Raw genomic sequence first — 15,831 nt, 5'->3', positions numbered from 1 at the left:
CCGCTTATGAATTCGCGTCATTTATTTACATAACGACGCCCGATCACAGCTACCGTGGGTCTGGGTACTAAAACAATTGCTAACAATAAAATGGCCATATGGCAAAAATGCTAAATGCGTAGGTAATTTACTTTGATGCGCAATAATTGCCCCTACCGAAATGAATATATATATATATATATGTATTGTTTGTCCTATATTGTGGAATACGATCAGTGGGAAAGAGGCGTCCGGAAAAATGTTAATGGCTTTGCTGGATTTTTTTGTTTTTGTTCGAAAGAAAAGCACGAGAAGTCCGTAGTAAAAGTAAGTACGCACGATTTGTTATTGTTGTTGTTTTTGTAGGTTTCAAACATTGTTTGACCTGCCAAAACAGGGCAAATAAACGATTTGTGTATAGGGGAAGATGTGCGTAAGAAATCTACTTCTTTCATAGACGCAGCCGGCATATAGACAATCAGAATTATACAATTAGGATATATATACCAATTGATTTGTGTGAATGACTCATAGCGTAGCGTAGCGTAGATGAAATGCAATAATAGACGCTTGAAACGTGAAGGTTCAGTGTGATGAATGCGATCAGAGAAACTGAGTTCTATAATATCAGAGGTCGTTTCTAGCTCGATCTGTAGGTAACACAGTCGCCTTTGGGACCGGCTAAAAGCCGAAGAACAGAATAGATGAAGTCACAATGCGCTTTTTCATTCTCATAGGAATATTGATCCCGGACTGTCTGGCGTGATCGCACCTATAGCTACAGCCTGGCTACACCTATACATCCTGTGTCGTAGTATCCTGTTGACATCTTGCTTCCTCGAAGTGTACAATGATTTTTTTTACACCGCGATATATGATGATTACACGTAGGTTCTTAACGTCCCCAAAATAACATCGTCTATGCATGAAAAAGGGAGGGAATTTACATACTGCAACCTGTGACAACACCCGAACAATCCTACCTACTACTCTATTACAGAATCGTAATGTTCAACCTTGATGATTTGTCACTAATATGAGGATGTTGTTAGGTTCAAAAAACACCGACAATATTTGCTTTTAGGGATTGGTCAATATAAAACGTGTCACAGACATGTTAGCGTACCCCAGCTATCTGTGGTCCTACCTGTATGTTGTCAAAATACATAGATGTAACCTCAGCTGTAGCAATCCCTGCTAACTGATCTATTCAGTGGCGTCTACGACAACACCGATCAGCAATAACATACACATCCAGAGTTACATACGCCTATTTTCATTGAATGATCTCAATTTTAGCTGACAACGGACATTCGTACAAGTCTGCTCATTATTGCTTTGCATTCTGTTTGCTATGTGTGCCACCAGCCATGGCAAACTCTTCTTCTACAACTCGATGCTATGCTACATTGCCTCGTTGGTTCTCCTCGCCCCCGTCTCGCCACTGAGCCCTCGAGCTTACGTTCTCATGCAAAGCGCCGTACGCAATGTCTCCTATATTCACAAATGTGCCCATATGTATTTACATTGTCGAACAGCAGAGCGATGTACTATGTGAACGAGGCAGGAGAAAACGACGGCGATGTGAATCGTAGTGGGCATAAAGCACATGCTGCCCTTAGCAACACTATATATGAAATTCTGCCTCTATTCGCGGACATTCTCAAGCAAGGTAGGTGACCGTTTACGTGCCAGCACGGTTTTGGGGATTGCACTCGAGGTAAAAACAGCGGTGATAGCGTAGGTGAGGAGCAAGCGTTGAAGGTCGCGCGTGCTGACTGCCAGCTATCTTGAACAGGTCTAGATTTTCAATTGGACCATCGAACTTCCTCAGTCGAACTGCTACACTTCCTGAACTATCTTCTACAAAGTGGCTTTCCGGGGTATCTGAGGGGAGTTGGCGATTTCGGCCATAGTTATATCCCGAGGTGACCTGTTGTGCGATGGTTAGTAAATCGTTGCTAGACTCGTTATTTTACGCTGTTCCGTGTCCTTTTTAGAAAGCATCACCATGCGTATGTTCACTATTTCAGTTCACGGTTTCTCTAGCAGACACAGAACCCCCGTCTAACTCCCCCTATGGCAGCTAGCAGCTTCTGCAGTTGCTCAACCCTGCTATATTGAGTCGACTTTGGGCTTTACGGCCATTCAGTAATCATAAATTGGAAATAACAATGTCTCCGCTATACACATACACAGATAGTAGGGACTAACAGGCCTGGAGGGTGGAAGATAGGCGGAGGCCGGGAAGATGTTGTTGTAATATAATATATCGTTTGCATAAAAATGCACAGTGCAATACAATTTAATAAAGAAAAGGTATCGAAGGGAATTGAACCCTTCGGACGACGTACGAGCAAGTTTGAATAAGTGTGTAGGTGGCTAAGTAAACACACGTGGCAATTTCATTGTTCCAGCACACGAACATCTGCGTGAAAGCCTATCTCCTGTCAGAATATACCACACGCGGAAATATCTTGTGGAAATGTTGAAATAGGCTCAATTGTAAAGTGACATGTAACTGGGTAACAAGCACATAAATAGCAAATCGTTAAAATCGAGAACAGTTTTGCAGAAGAAAAAAAAAACACTTTTCTATTGTGCAATTATAAAATCGGACCTTTTATTAGACAGTCGAATCCGCACTAAATTTGTAACCATATAATTTACACATGCGTATATACGATACACATAAGCATCCACTGATGTTTATACCAGCAGTGACAAACGTGGTATTCGACTCGCTTCTATATAGCCCTGCGTAGAGTACAACATGCCTATAATACGACCGTCGCAGTATTTCAATAAATAACAAAAACAGACAAAAAGTATAATGACAACTCCTTCACCTCCGACATTTCTGTATGGCCACATAGCGTTGACTTACAGCTAAAATTTGTCGGTTATCGACATGTCGGAGACGTTAACCCTGGCTAGTAGCGAAAAAAAAAAAAACACATTTCTATTCGCCATCGCCTCGACAATCAGCGACACTTGAACAGCCACCGCGTTTGGCCCCCGTCTAGGTAAAAGTCGTCTATACTGGGCGAACGACGACGACGACGACGACGAAGGTCCCCAGATTTAACGAACAACGAAGAAGACGGTGTCGGATAAGGATAGCTATAAGAATTACGGTCAGAACACAAAATTGCTAAAGTTTGTCTATTGGTCGTGACAATATGATGATGCACCGTCTGGCTATAGATCCTAAGCAGTCGTAACGAAGAGGATGGCATGTAGTTGACGCAGTAGCAGCAGACGGCATCCAGCGTCGATTCAACACGCGGCAAACAATGCGAAGCAAATCTGTCATCGTGCCAAAAAACTGTAATTGTTTGGTAGTATTACACGGGTGGAGATAAAATTTCCCGCACTGCTTTGGTCCAGCTGCAAATACCCCGACACGTCTAGATTACAGGAACTGAGTCGGCGGGTCGTGATCAAGGTTCTAGTGAAGACTTAGTATATATTAATCTTATTAACAATTAGCTATAGATGAACAATGCGTCCCTTACGAGGGATGCTACTATCTAACAGATAAAAATAGCGTTTCTAACTTCAGATACATGGCTAATTGTGTTTATTTGTAGTTAGACATACTTAAGCCTTGAAGTTGCAGCATTTTTCTGACTAGGGTAAATGGCAACTTCAGCTATAACGGGGTGGTATTTTTCAACCAAAAACAAGCTGCAATTTATGAGAGATGTTATGTATTCTTTAGGGCGGCAGAACTGTTCGCATCATAAATGCGCCAGTGTTCGTACTGAACATCGTTCTGTTTTTTTTTTTTTGTTAGAGAATAAAATGGATCTAATTTTTTATGTGTGGCCTTTATGTCCGACAATACGGGATAAATGCCGCGGGCCAAATACCAAATACGCACGCTGAAACAATTCGAGATGAGCCTTGAAGCCCGTTGTTGGGCGGATCTTGCATTGAAAAACGCCAACATTTCCGACAAGCTTGTCGGAGCATGCCCATAGGCAATAAGATAGGCACGTAACAGGTCTCCCTATGCTCACACTAAACGTAATTACGTAGGAAAAAGCGCTTTCGTAAATCATGCAAATTATTCGATTGTACTTACCAAACTTATTTAAGTTTGCTTCGAACGTGCTTCGTTCCATGATAGCACTCGCTATTTAAATAAAGATAGGAGACTAATAGATATGTAAAATTTTTTTTTCAATTCCAACGTTTTCGTGTACGTTAATTTGCATACAATAGGAAATAAACGACCTATTAACGCATGGCGAACCTTTCCTTTGCCTTGATACAAATTTATAATCCGCTAGATGGTGCAAAATCAACTATAGCACAAGCGCCACACGATAACCCTTGACTATAGCAAAGGTCACGAGCGTTCTAAACGTGTGTTTGGCGTCAGCTTTTTGGCCCTGCTTGCCATCTGCAATCTGCGACCATATATATATAAACTGTAAATGACAACGCTGTGCCTATTCAACTTACCCGTGCCTTCCACCACCTACCGGACCATTCATCTCCAGCAGTGTTAATAACAACAACAACGACGATGATACGAGGCCGACAAAAGAGAAAACGAACTAGTTTACCAAATGTCATACCCATGAAAGCCACCAATCGAAGTCATCGAAACTTCAGAACGCCGAGAAGGCAGTGTTACAGGTGTAATATACGTGTAATGTGTGACCTGCGTTAATGCTGTCAGCTGCGTGTGCTGTCCACGTGACGTGTTCGATATAAGCAGGAGACTAGGTGACTTAAGCTATGGCAAAGGAGTGCCCCTTTACAAACACATCATTTGCTTTTACCGTCGTGGCTAAAAGCTGGCGGATCTACCTCAAATCCCAATCGCGGAAAGGCAGTGCTTGAAACGGAAAGTGGCGCACGGTCGCCGTCGTACTCGTCGAACGACGAACAGAGAACCGCGCGGCTGGGCTCCTTTCAAAACACCGCCATTGTCGAACATTGAACCCGTTTTGGACATCTGAACTTAACAGCTTCGGTCGGACTGAACGCATTGAAAGCTACATGCATTCAATAAAACATCGAAGCATAGACTCTTCAAATCCAATGCTGTGCACCGGCGAACGACGGGACCCCGAACTGGACTGCATGTTGTTGCTTGGTAACAGCTGCAGCTCTACTAATAGTACTATAAAAGTTGGCCGGGGGGGGGGGGGGTATTGAAAGCGGACTGATGAGTAGAGCTGCTTCGAGAAATAGCAAATTCTACAAGGTTGCTGTCGGTGTGGTCCGCGATAGATACGGCCGTCGGCTGAATTGACGACGGTGACTAAAAACGTCAAATCTTTCTTCAAACGCTCTTGGGCTAGAATACGTTGAGGGAGTGAAGCGGGAGCAGTCGGGGAGTTTACAGAGTGTGTCGTTCTGCTCCAGGATTCTTGAAGCTTCTTAAAGATCGTTTCTGCTAGCAGAAGTGCATGAACAGCCTATGCAAGTGCCTGTAAACTGATCCGTCAGATATATTTTCTGTGTTCTTTCTTCATTTCTGCCATTTTTACGAAGAAGTTCAGACTGTTTCCAGGATTCCACCTACTGCTTCTACAGGAACTGTTTATCATTATTTCAATAGGGTACCTGACTCCGAAGAAAAGAGTGGAATGGTCAAAAGAGTAAAATTATATTAAGGCATTGGTGTGACCGAAGGATTTGAAAGTTTTCAACGCCAGTGAAAGTATTTCAAGGTATTGGAAAACGAATGAAAGGGAAATGAAAAAGTGTTTTAAACTATTCATTTTGTGAAAGATGAAAATAGTTGAGAAACAGGTAAAAATCTGTGATAATCCGTAGAAGTGTGCTCCCAGTGAAAACTAGAAAAAAACATCGCAAACAATTAGAATCAACTGAACGGTGAACTAAATCCAAATTGAAAATTACTGCTTGCTGAATGCTGTCAAAATAGTTTGTCGCTTTTAGGTTATTTCGTCAAATCTAAATTATCTAGACTTCTATAAATAATCATGTATGTAGAACCCAAAAAGAATCATACTCTCAGAAAGAATAAAAACATATATAGCTTGATCGTATATATATTCATAACCATAACGTTGTTCAAAGTGCTTTATAGGCGAGAATCTAGCAAAGATCAATCAGCCGATTCTTATTATAAGTAAATATTTTCTACTTGTGTAGAAGATATAATTATTATTATGTATATATATATGTGTGCGTGTGTATTAAATCTTACTCTTTTTTTTCATTCCCGACACTTAATCAAAGTTTTGTTTCCATTCGCTGACGGCGTGTTAGTATTGTTACATAGGGACGTTATCCTATCATATCGATCGCACATAAGCTTTTCTTTTTCTCTCCGCTTCCGTTATCTCTTAGCGTTCCGCAATAGACGCACGTAATCAATTACTTGTTTTTCCTGCAAAAGGAAGCATAAAACCCGAGGCAAGCCTCTTTTATCCGTCGTTATTTCTGCAATTTTTCGCAGTTCGTAGATTCTCGGCCTTTTTTTTTGTTGGCAGATTTTTCCCACTCTGATCGTCATCCTCCTCACCGATATAAGTCTCACCATTTTGCCACGTTATTCGCTAGAGTAGCTACCAAACTGAGGGTGTTGTCTTCATGTGGGCGTATGGACCTAATCGGGGGCGGAGTTAGGGGCGAACTTGGACGAATTGACATGTTCCCAATATATTCGCACGCTGCTCTTGCGTAGCGTCCGCGCTCAGTAGCGGAACGAGTGAATCGCAGGCGTGGGTTTTGCTCAATATCTTGCACTGTGAAGCGTGCAGATGGAGGAAGGGGCATCGTTGGTGAGAATCATAGACAGTGACGGGGAACAGTATTACTAACTTGTCACCAATAGTTGTTCAGCGCTGAAAGCGTTGAAAGGAAGCCTATCGGGAGCCTTGGAAAAAACATCGACGACGCGGTGAATAGCCGTTGTCGACTACTAGTAGCAGTAACTATTTCTTCTTGCGCTAAGGTAAGGAGGGCAGGAGTGTCTGTGTAGTTAACAATGGTGGGGTTCTTTGGGCAACGAGCGAACGAATGATTAGTGATCTTCGGATGTACGTTAAAAAAGTAAAGGAAGCACGATGTGTATGCAGACCAGATGGGCGTTCGATTTGCGCAATGGTTCAATTCGATGGCAAGTGGTTGCTCGCTCGTGTCTATTTTTTCGTTGAGGCGAAAAATCGAAAACAACAAGAGGGTCGTATTATCTGGTGCGTGTGACACTGCCGTCCGCTGCTGTAAAATTCGAGGCAAAATTAAAAGCGTCGCTGACATATGCTCCGTAAACACCGTACGAGAAAAACTTAAGATGTAATACGTGGGGCAAATGACTTCGACGACTCGCATCATTAACAAATGCTATATTGTTATTATTATTGTTACTATGACTATTAACATTACGAGCATGATTAGCGTCACATAGTTACGCAACAACGTGAAAAATAATCCCATTCCAAACGTTGCTAATTAACATGTCGTTCATTAGTATAGTTAGTATATCTCCCTTTGGTTGTTTGTTTCCTTTGGCGAGTGATCCCTAACCGTGCACTTCGTCTTCCCTCACTGTTTTTTTTTGCTCGTCTGCTTTCACATCATTCTTCCCGTCGCCGTCGGGCAGTTCATCTCACGCATGCGTATACATATGTTTTTGCGATTGTGGCTCGCAGAATGCATTGGCTAGCTGCGTAAGATTACGAGCGCTAATGAAAAAGCCTCATGTGGCAATTCTCGTTGGATCGCCGCACGTGGTCACCTATCTAGTCACTAAGCGTCCAGTCGACGACCCTAAAGTCGATAGACTGAGAGACTGAGATCCACTGGTACTTCCTTTCCATTCTGCTTCTCTCACAGGGTACGAGTGTATGCGTCCTAATTACGTACCCTATGATAATGATTATCCGCTAAACGGGACAGAGCCTCAGCGGATATCATATTGAATACTAGTAATGTTTTGTATATGAATAATAGTTTCATACAACGAAATTTATTCTGCGGTATTTGAACAGGGAGCGCTGTACAAGCGATGGTGCTTCTTAGATTATCGATGACGGCAAGTAACATGGCCAGTTCAGGTGCTTACGTTGCTGGTGATTCCAATTTGGCTTTAGGTTGATCCTCAGGCGTTCGCGGGAATACTGTTTGAGATAAACGGCCACGCAAACTGCTATCTGAAAGAGCGGAGATACCGGAAGATAAAAGCGGCAACTGTACATCTGGCGACTTTGCAGTGAGGTGCACGGGAAGTGTTTGAAAAAACTCGTTTTCTATCGCCATACGAAAACAATGCTGCAAACATTAGAAAAACGAACGACCGAGGGTCTGCTGTTTTATCAGCGGATCAACCTCGTTACAGTAACCAAAAGGCGTATCCCGCTCTGAAGTACTCGCAATCCATTTTCAACGAGTCATTAAGGCGTTTGTCTGTGGCGAAAGTTTAAAGGGTTTACGTGAGCCAGAATTTTACCATGAGAAACGACTGAATGTGTTTGAATGGCTTCAGCGAGCGAGCAAAAACGCCGTCGATGGTTTGATTTTCCGCAAAAGTCCTGTCACGCTAGTTCAAAGTGTGATAAACTAAACTATAAATTCGGGTAGACGTCGTTTGCCGATTTACCACCAATCAATTGTATAATCATTCCACATATCTTTGCAAGCCAAGACGGGCTTTCACAAAGTTTCTCCCCAAATTATAGAGGTACTGTTTCTTGCTTTGTAACTCTAACTAAAATAGAATGAGATGAGCTATTTGTGTCGAATGCCTAAAATTAAAAAAGGAGACCTATCCAGGATGTCAGATCATAAGGTCGTCTATAGACCTTCTTCTTTTTTTCCTTCCGACCCGGCAGCTTAAACAAACAAGATCAGTTCGGACGAAACAAGCCCGAGAGAAAAAAAAGCCGCTAATCTAATCGTTTATCTAAACGGTCACTATTTACAGCTAAATTAGGCGGATTCAATTGTAGATATACGCGATCCGACTAAAGTCTGGTTAGCCTGTCGATAAAGGCCTGCAAGAAAAGATCGACAAAAAGGATCGTGTCGCATCAATTGTCTCCTGAGTTCGAATGCCGAACCACGCAAACATCGCCTTCGGTCCTACTAAAGGTTGAGAGGTTTTAAATTTCTTCTATTTTGTCCTGCTTCCCGTAGGAAAATCCATCACAGTACGATCCTGCGTAGACGTTCGGCTTATGAAATGGCACATAATAGTACGGAACAATGAGAATCCACTACGGAGTTTTATAGTTGAACAGATTTACACGTGCTATTATTCAATAATTAGTCTTCACACGTTAAAAAGTACCTAATAGTGCACTTTAGCAATACATGTATACAAATATTGAACAGTGGCATATGTACGTGCATGATATAATGTACACGCGACAAAAAAAAAGGTAAATACGCTGAGCATCACCGACGAGAACTGTCATTTCATTTAACGGAAAAAAAAAAAAATTATATCCGATCCGTTAATGAGTCCGTTACCATATTTGCGTATTTGCGATGTATTAATAGGACTATTCCTCAAACTATACATTGCAAATTATACAGAAATCTTTATAGATTATTAAACGAGTAAATAAATGTGCCGTCGCATCTATGCTAAACGAGAGACTCTAGAGAAAAGTCTATCTATCTGTGTTATTTATCACTCATTGTAAAAATGGGGGTTCCGGTTGGGGCCGGACGCGTGGGTCGATTCGTAGTTTAGGTAGTTGCTCGCGCTGTTGCTGGGCCAGAAATCGGAAATGGAACAGTTCATGCCGCTGGTTTCCATTGGTGGTTGTGATGAGAGCTCAGACAACGATAATTACAGCAGTAACTCAAAATGTCAGAGAACATTAATGAGACTTCTAGTACCAACGATGGCAATTAATAATAAAAATATAACGCCCACAGTTTCATATACGTCCGGGCCACTGGGGTGTCATCAGATTTAAATTGTTTTGGGACAGCATTTTAGAGTTAAGCATCCATTAAAAATTACAGGCTGCGACCTTTAAGTTAAATACTCAAAGACAAATAGATACGCAAAACGTACAATGAGTCCGTACATAGACGACCGAAAAAAGAGCCGCAGGGCGGTCTTGTCGTTTTTGGCGCAGCGACTTCCGCTGGTTACTAGTGATAAAGCATAAATAGACGTAAACTATAAACAGACAATAGATACGATCACCATTATTCAGACGAGTGCATTCCATGGTGCTATTACAAACACTATTGGATTATGCAGACGTAAGTCAATCAACGACAACGCGCTATGCCGCAGCTGATCAGCGATTGTCCGCGCTTTTGCGGTTCATTCGCCCTCCGCCTCCTCCTTCCCCCTTTTTTTTTTGATTATTGTTGCCTGCATCGACAGAGTAGGGCAAAGCGGGATTGATCAATGCTTGCATTGCCCCAGCATCGCAGCGCCTCAGCACATCCACGTGGGTAAAGCAGACGAAGTGCCAATCGTGACGCAAGGTAAGCTTGGCTAATGGAGCCACGTTTGCATAGCTGTGCTTGCGCTCGAACAAGAATTGAACGCGTCGAATGCATGTAAAAGCACTACGAATCGATTTTCAGGCGCAAACGAAACAGGGATATAGACAAGGCCATACTGTAAAAAGCACAACAGCTGTAAAACGGTGAACGGAATCGGCCATGCCATCGGTGCGAGCAAAGGCATTATCCCGGAGTCCAACGCTGGTGTCGTTGGCATTAACAGTAAACGATTATAGCAAAAAAACGTCAGCAGTTAGGCCCTGTCCTTTAGTTCTTGTCCTCGTGATGGAACTAATATCGTAGCATCGCCGGCTATAGCAAATTACGAATGGCACTGGGTTTCATCTGCACCGCGCGGAGTCTCCGTTCAGTTCAGCCGTAACAAATTCAGAGAACTGCTGATCGTGGATAATCATCGACACCGACAATAGCATCGGCGGAAACGAAGCGCTTAGTGGTAACTAAGCTTCGGTAGATGACGATGTGCGAAACATTCGAATTCTGGGCTCTCCCATAATGAAAAGACAAAATCAAGAAGTAAAACTAGAAGAAGCTGACGGCATCAGATTTACATGGGTCTTCCCGTCTATCCATTGGTTTACCCTTCACCTGCCTGCGTCTTACGTACAGTTGATAATAATAACAATGTAGTGCGCTATTATTTTGGCAGTCACATAGCAATATTGTTGTTAAACACAGGCGCTTTATTGCTTTACGTGCGGCCAGCATATATATAGTGTTCGTACGATGCTGGAACGCGTAACTGCGAAACCGGATCTTACAAACTGCAACAATATTATGGTAAATGCACAAGCCTTCGAATACGAATGTCTGCTCCAGGTAGAACAGGATGGTCTCATAGTACTGCTTGTCGCGACAGCAGATAGATGACGTCAACATCTGAGGGAAAGATTTTTTGCGAAGCAGAACAGACCCATTACTACAACAAGAACGCGCTGCTATAGTTAAATGTAGATAGTTCGCCGATTTTTCTCCGTCAGGCCGGCGCGCTTATTGGCTCTGGGCCGATTGGGCTTATTGGCTCACTCTCGGTGGTATAGTTCGGTCCGTCCCGACTAGCTCCTCGATTGACTCGAATCTGACGTGCAAGAACGTTACGAAACCGGTCACAGTTGTAAAACCATTGGATAGCAGCCTACGGCTGGCTGCCACGGCCACCGGTATTGCACCTAGTGGGATCGGCAACGTTACATATCGATTTGCAGCAAGTACCGACCAAAAAGCTACATAAAACTCAGTGGCTACAATGAAGCGGCCACAAGAAATTTCAATGAATAAGTAGAGACAATAAAAACACCATACTATTTACGTATCCGGTAGCGTACAACTAGTGTCAATGTTGTTTTCATGCTAGTAGACACTGATAAGTAACTAATAGAAATTAAGCGTAAAACAATATCTTCGAGAAGCGAAATGAAGAAAATGTAACATTGTTATAAATTAGCCCCTTTCCTAACTCTTTGGAGCTAGGCTATAATTAACGACAGAACAACAAAACAACTTTTATGCAATATATATGTATATATGCGTTAAATATAAAAGGGACGTGGAATAGCGATTGTAGAATTGGAATAGACGTTATGTAAGCTCGTTTGTTTTTAGGTGCCGTCTCTATACGTTCGACACAAATGGGATCTGCTTATACACTAATACTTTAACGACAAATTTCACAGGATCATATTATAGGTATAATTTGATTTTATAGGTGGTTGTACATCCAGTGTATTATAATGTTTTATCATTGGTGCGGCGTCTGAACTAACACGGAGCACTGAAAGTCGACTGCTAAAATTTTTCCAGATAAGCAGGCATTTTTTTGTAAAGAGTCCTTCAGCTTGTCTTTATAGATCTTGAGTGCTGGTAAAATTTTTCTAGAGCACATAGCTACTCTATCAGAAAATATAGCTTCTATCTAATCCGACCACCCTGCTAAGGCATCACCAGCAGTAAGTGACGTGTGTTCTTCCAAATGATCACGTCAATTGCAGAACGTATGGCAAAGCAAGCTTGCTTCCTAGTCCACTATGACTATGTTGATAGCTGTACTAATGAAACACTAGATACAGCCACCTTAAAAACACTTCCGATATAAACACGATTCTAGAAGATATCTGGAGATTCTATTAACGATAATAAAAAGAAGTCAATAATTTAAGCCGACCTTTGCATTATAGCCATCAAAAAGTAGGTACTCCCGCTAAAAACAGCCTCTAGTCTAACTTGTACTCTATGTTTTATCTTAACATGTGCGTCAGTAAAGAGGACACCTTCGTAGGAGACGTAAAGCTTTCCTTTGCTCTGAGCATTTTTCAACATCGGTAAGGTTGCTTTTTGTTGGGTGCTATTGATTTTTTTTATCAAACCCAGATATCCCCCCCCCCCCTTTTTTTTGCTACAATTAGGCACAAAAAGAAAATTCGAACTAACGCCAGCGACGCCACCGAGACATCGAATCTAAATAAATGGGTCGTGTAGTCGAATTCAGCGCGATAGAACTAAGTATCGGACGCGTTAAGCAAAAACCAGCGAAAAAGAGTAACGCATACCTTCAGACAATCCCGAGCTTAATCGACGTCTCCACACCTTTCTGAATCCATAGCTCTATATACAAGAACTACCCAAAGCTAGAGTACGTGCCTGTGTAAGTATTAAGTTATTAGGTTTATCATTATTTAGGTTTGTGCCATCAGACTCGCCTGTTCACAGTGTGTCTTATAGGAATAGTTCTGCGCAAAGGGTAGACGTGGTCATTTGCTAGGGCGATCCTTTCTTAGTAGCAGAAACCGCGATGTCGTAAGAGAGTAAGAAGGAGAATCGAAAATGGAGAGAAGGTAAATTTAGAAAAGGGATTTAGAAAACTAGGAATGGAACTGGCCGAACTAAAGGGAAACTAAAGGGCCTTTTACAAGGAACCAAGAAAAAAACCCGGAGTCATTTTTCTTTCATGGCCACGTTTTCTATTTTGGCGGCGAAACAAGCTCCCGCCGCTATTTTGCCTTTGAGGCAAACGTAGCAACAGCTGAAGTTTCACACAACTGGAATCTGTCGTAAGATCAGAAAAAATAATGTGCAGGCCACCGTGGTCGACGATGGCCAATGGGCTAAAATTTACGCGAGACCAGTTTTCCCTCAGTGGTTCTACACAGTTTTGGCAACTTACCCGCTTGCCCCGTTTGCTGTACAAACGTGCAAACGCGAAGAAGAATTCGAGCTTTCTATTTTCCCACCTCAAGCCAGAGCCGGAGCTTCGACATTTCAAAAACACCCGTCACCGGCAAAACCCCTTTCCCTCCATTCTCTTACGCCCGTTTCGTCCACAGCGTCTCACTCTTTCAAGTAAACTTAACCAATCGAAAGCCCAGTTTCGCACGGTTTTTTGCCTCACTTCTAAGGCTACCTCCATATCACCGGTAGCCACATTGCGTTTTACCTTGCGGGGTACACCAGAGGTATTGCTCGCTTCTTTCAGCATTTTGGCCGGGCAGACAACCCCACAGTGCGCTAGAGACAGGGAACCAACAGACGATGGTTGCATGGGTGTTACACATGATTATTTTTGTAATATTTCTTCGTGTCCCCTCTCTACATCGGCATGATTTCCTGCCAGGACTGCTTCGCTCCGTTGGTCCAGAGTGCTGGAACGGCTCAGGGCGTTCACTATCTCACATCGCGCACCCGTTGCTTTGCGTTTACCACATTCGAGCTGGCTAGGTTTCATACCATTGCTTGCAGGGGCAGTTGCTCCACACTGAGCTGACTGTTTGTTAGACCTGTTGCTTATTTATGCTTCACTGAAGATCAAATTAAACTTTTCATTTGAAGGCTAACAGATGCAACAAATTTAGCAGATCAGTTAACTGCCGATAGCAACAACGACAACACTAGATCTAGGCAGACTCCTGACATGACCTATCAGATTTACCATTCGTTTGTCGTATTGCGGAGCAGCCATCGTGTCACATAGAAGCTTGACTGCATAAATATTCTCAAAAAGATCGAAAGAAAAATCAACTTTCATAGTAGTCGAAATTTAGAGTAGGTGGCTCTTCCTCAGTGGGTGACGGTGATGGTAGGGAATTGTGCCTCCTATTTTTACGTGAACTAAGTTACCTGTTATACTTAGAGGAAAAACCATGCCACCTATACGAAACTCAAGGGTAATCGTAATAAGTACAAAAGAAAGGCTTGTTGACTTTGTTTAAAGACCGCAAATATATAAGATACCATAAGATTCATTGCGTTTGATTAACCTTTGCCATCGACCAGGATACGTACAGGTCGCTTTCGAGCGGTAGAATATCGTGTCGTTTACCTTAGAGATTGTATACATATTAGTTCGCTGTAGTACGGATAAATCGATTACGCGATCATCAGGCAATGATTTCTCTCCATTTAATGGCGGAAGAATGTAGACTGCCAAAACAATCTTTACTTCCACCGTACGTTTGAGTGTTGGAGACACAGTGGAATATAAGAATCCACGCGATGAATACGTTTCTATTTTTGGAACCAGGCCAGCGTTGTTATGGTAACAGGCTATCTTCATTTGTTCCAGGACTATTTCAGACTCTCTTGGTTAGTTTCTACTTGCTTTTCTATTTCGATGGCCATATCTTTTATGGCTAGGCCAGGCATTTCGCTTATGTCGTATTCCCTTACGGGCAGACATTCTCGTTTAATCTAACGGGTTGTGTTCTTCATGTTCTACATCCGATACTTAGGCCATTAAATATCCCACCAGACGTTTGGTTCTTTTCAACACGACACAAAGTGCGTCTACGCCCAGATTCGAACTTAGACCACCAATATCCCTAAATTTAACAGACGAAACACGTTACTCATTGCGCTACCACGAAGACTTTTCGAAAATATTGAAGATTAATTTTGGAAAAGATACGGGGAAGACTGGCGACCTTAACCTGCTAGGTAACAATACCGCAGCTGTTGAAGCCGGCCGGAACACACAGCAGTGCTACGTAAACTGTAGTGTCAAACTAGAACGACGGCAAAGACGACGAAAACAATGAGCGAATTTGACCAGACTGGTAGGCCTTAGCTTCAGCTGTAATAAGCCGCAGCCAATCGCTAGTTTCGTGTAATACGCATGTTACGGAAAAATAAGAGATACAAAAAAAATAAAGCCAACTCATGTGTCAACACATCAGCAACAGGCCTGCGCGCCTAAACAGTGAATATGCGTTAGTGTCGTAACCGAAATACAAACACAATGGCCGTTATCGCTGAGATACGTCGAAGTCCAAATTGCCGTGATTACGGTCCAACACAACAACGATATAAACACTATGTTTGATCGTCAGAAGCGCTTTTTTATTTTTAACGTCACCGATTGGGCAAGTGTCTGCTAAT

Source organism: Varroa destructor, unplaced genomic scaffold, assembly GCF_002443255.2.
Source record: "Varroa destructor unplaced genomic scaffold, Vdes_3.0 BEIS01000002.1, whole genome shotgun sequence".
In the NCBI taxonomy this organism is placed as follows: Eukaryota; Metazoa; Arthropoda; class Arachnida; order Mesostigmata; family Varroidae; genus Varroa; species Varroa destructor.
The sequence above is the reverse complement of the archived record's forward strand: the minus strand, read 5'-3'. Positions refer to the sequence as shown.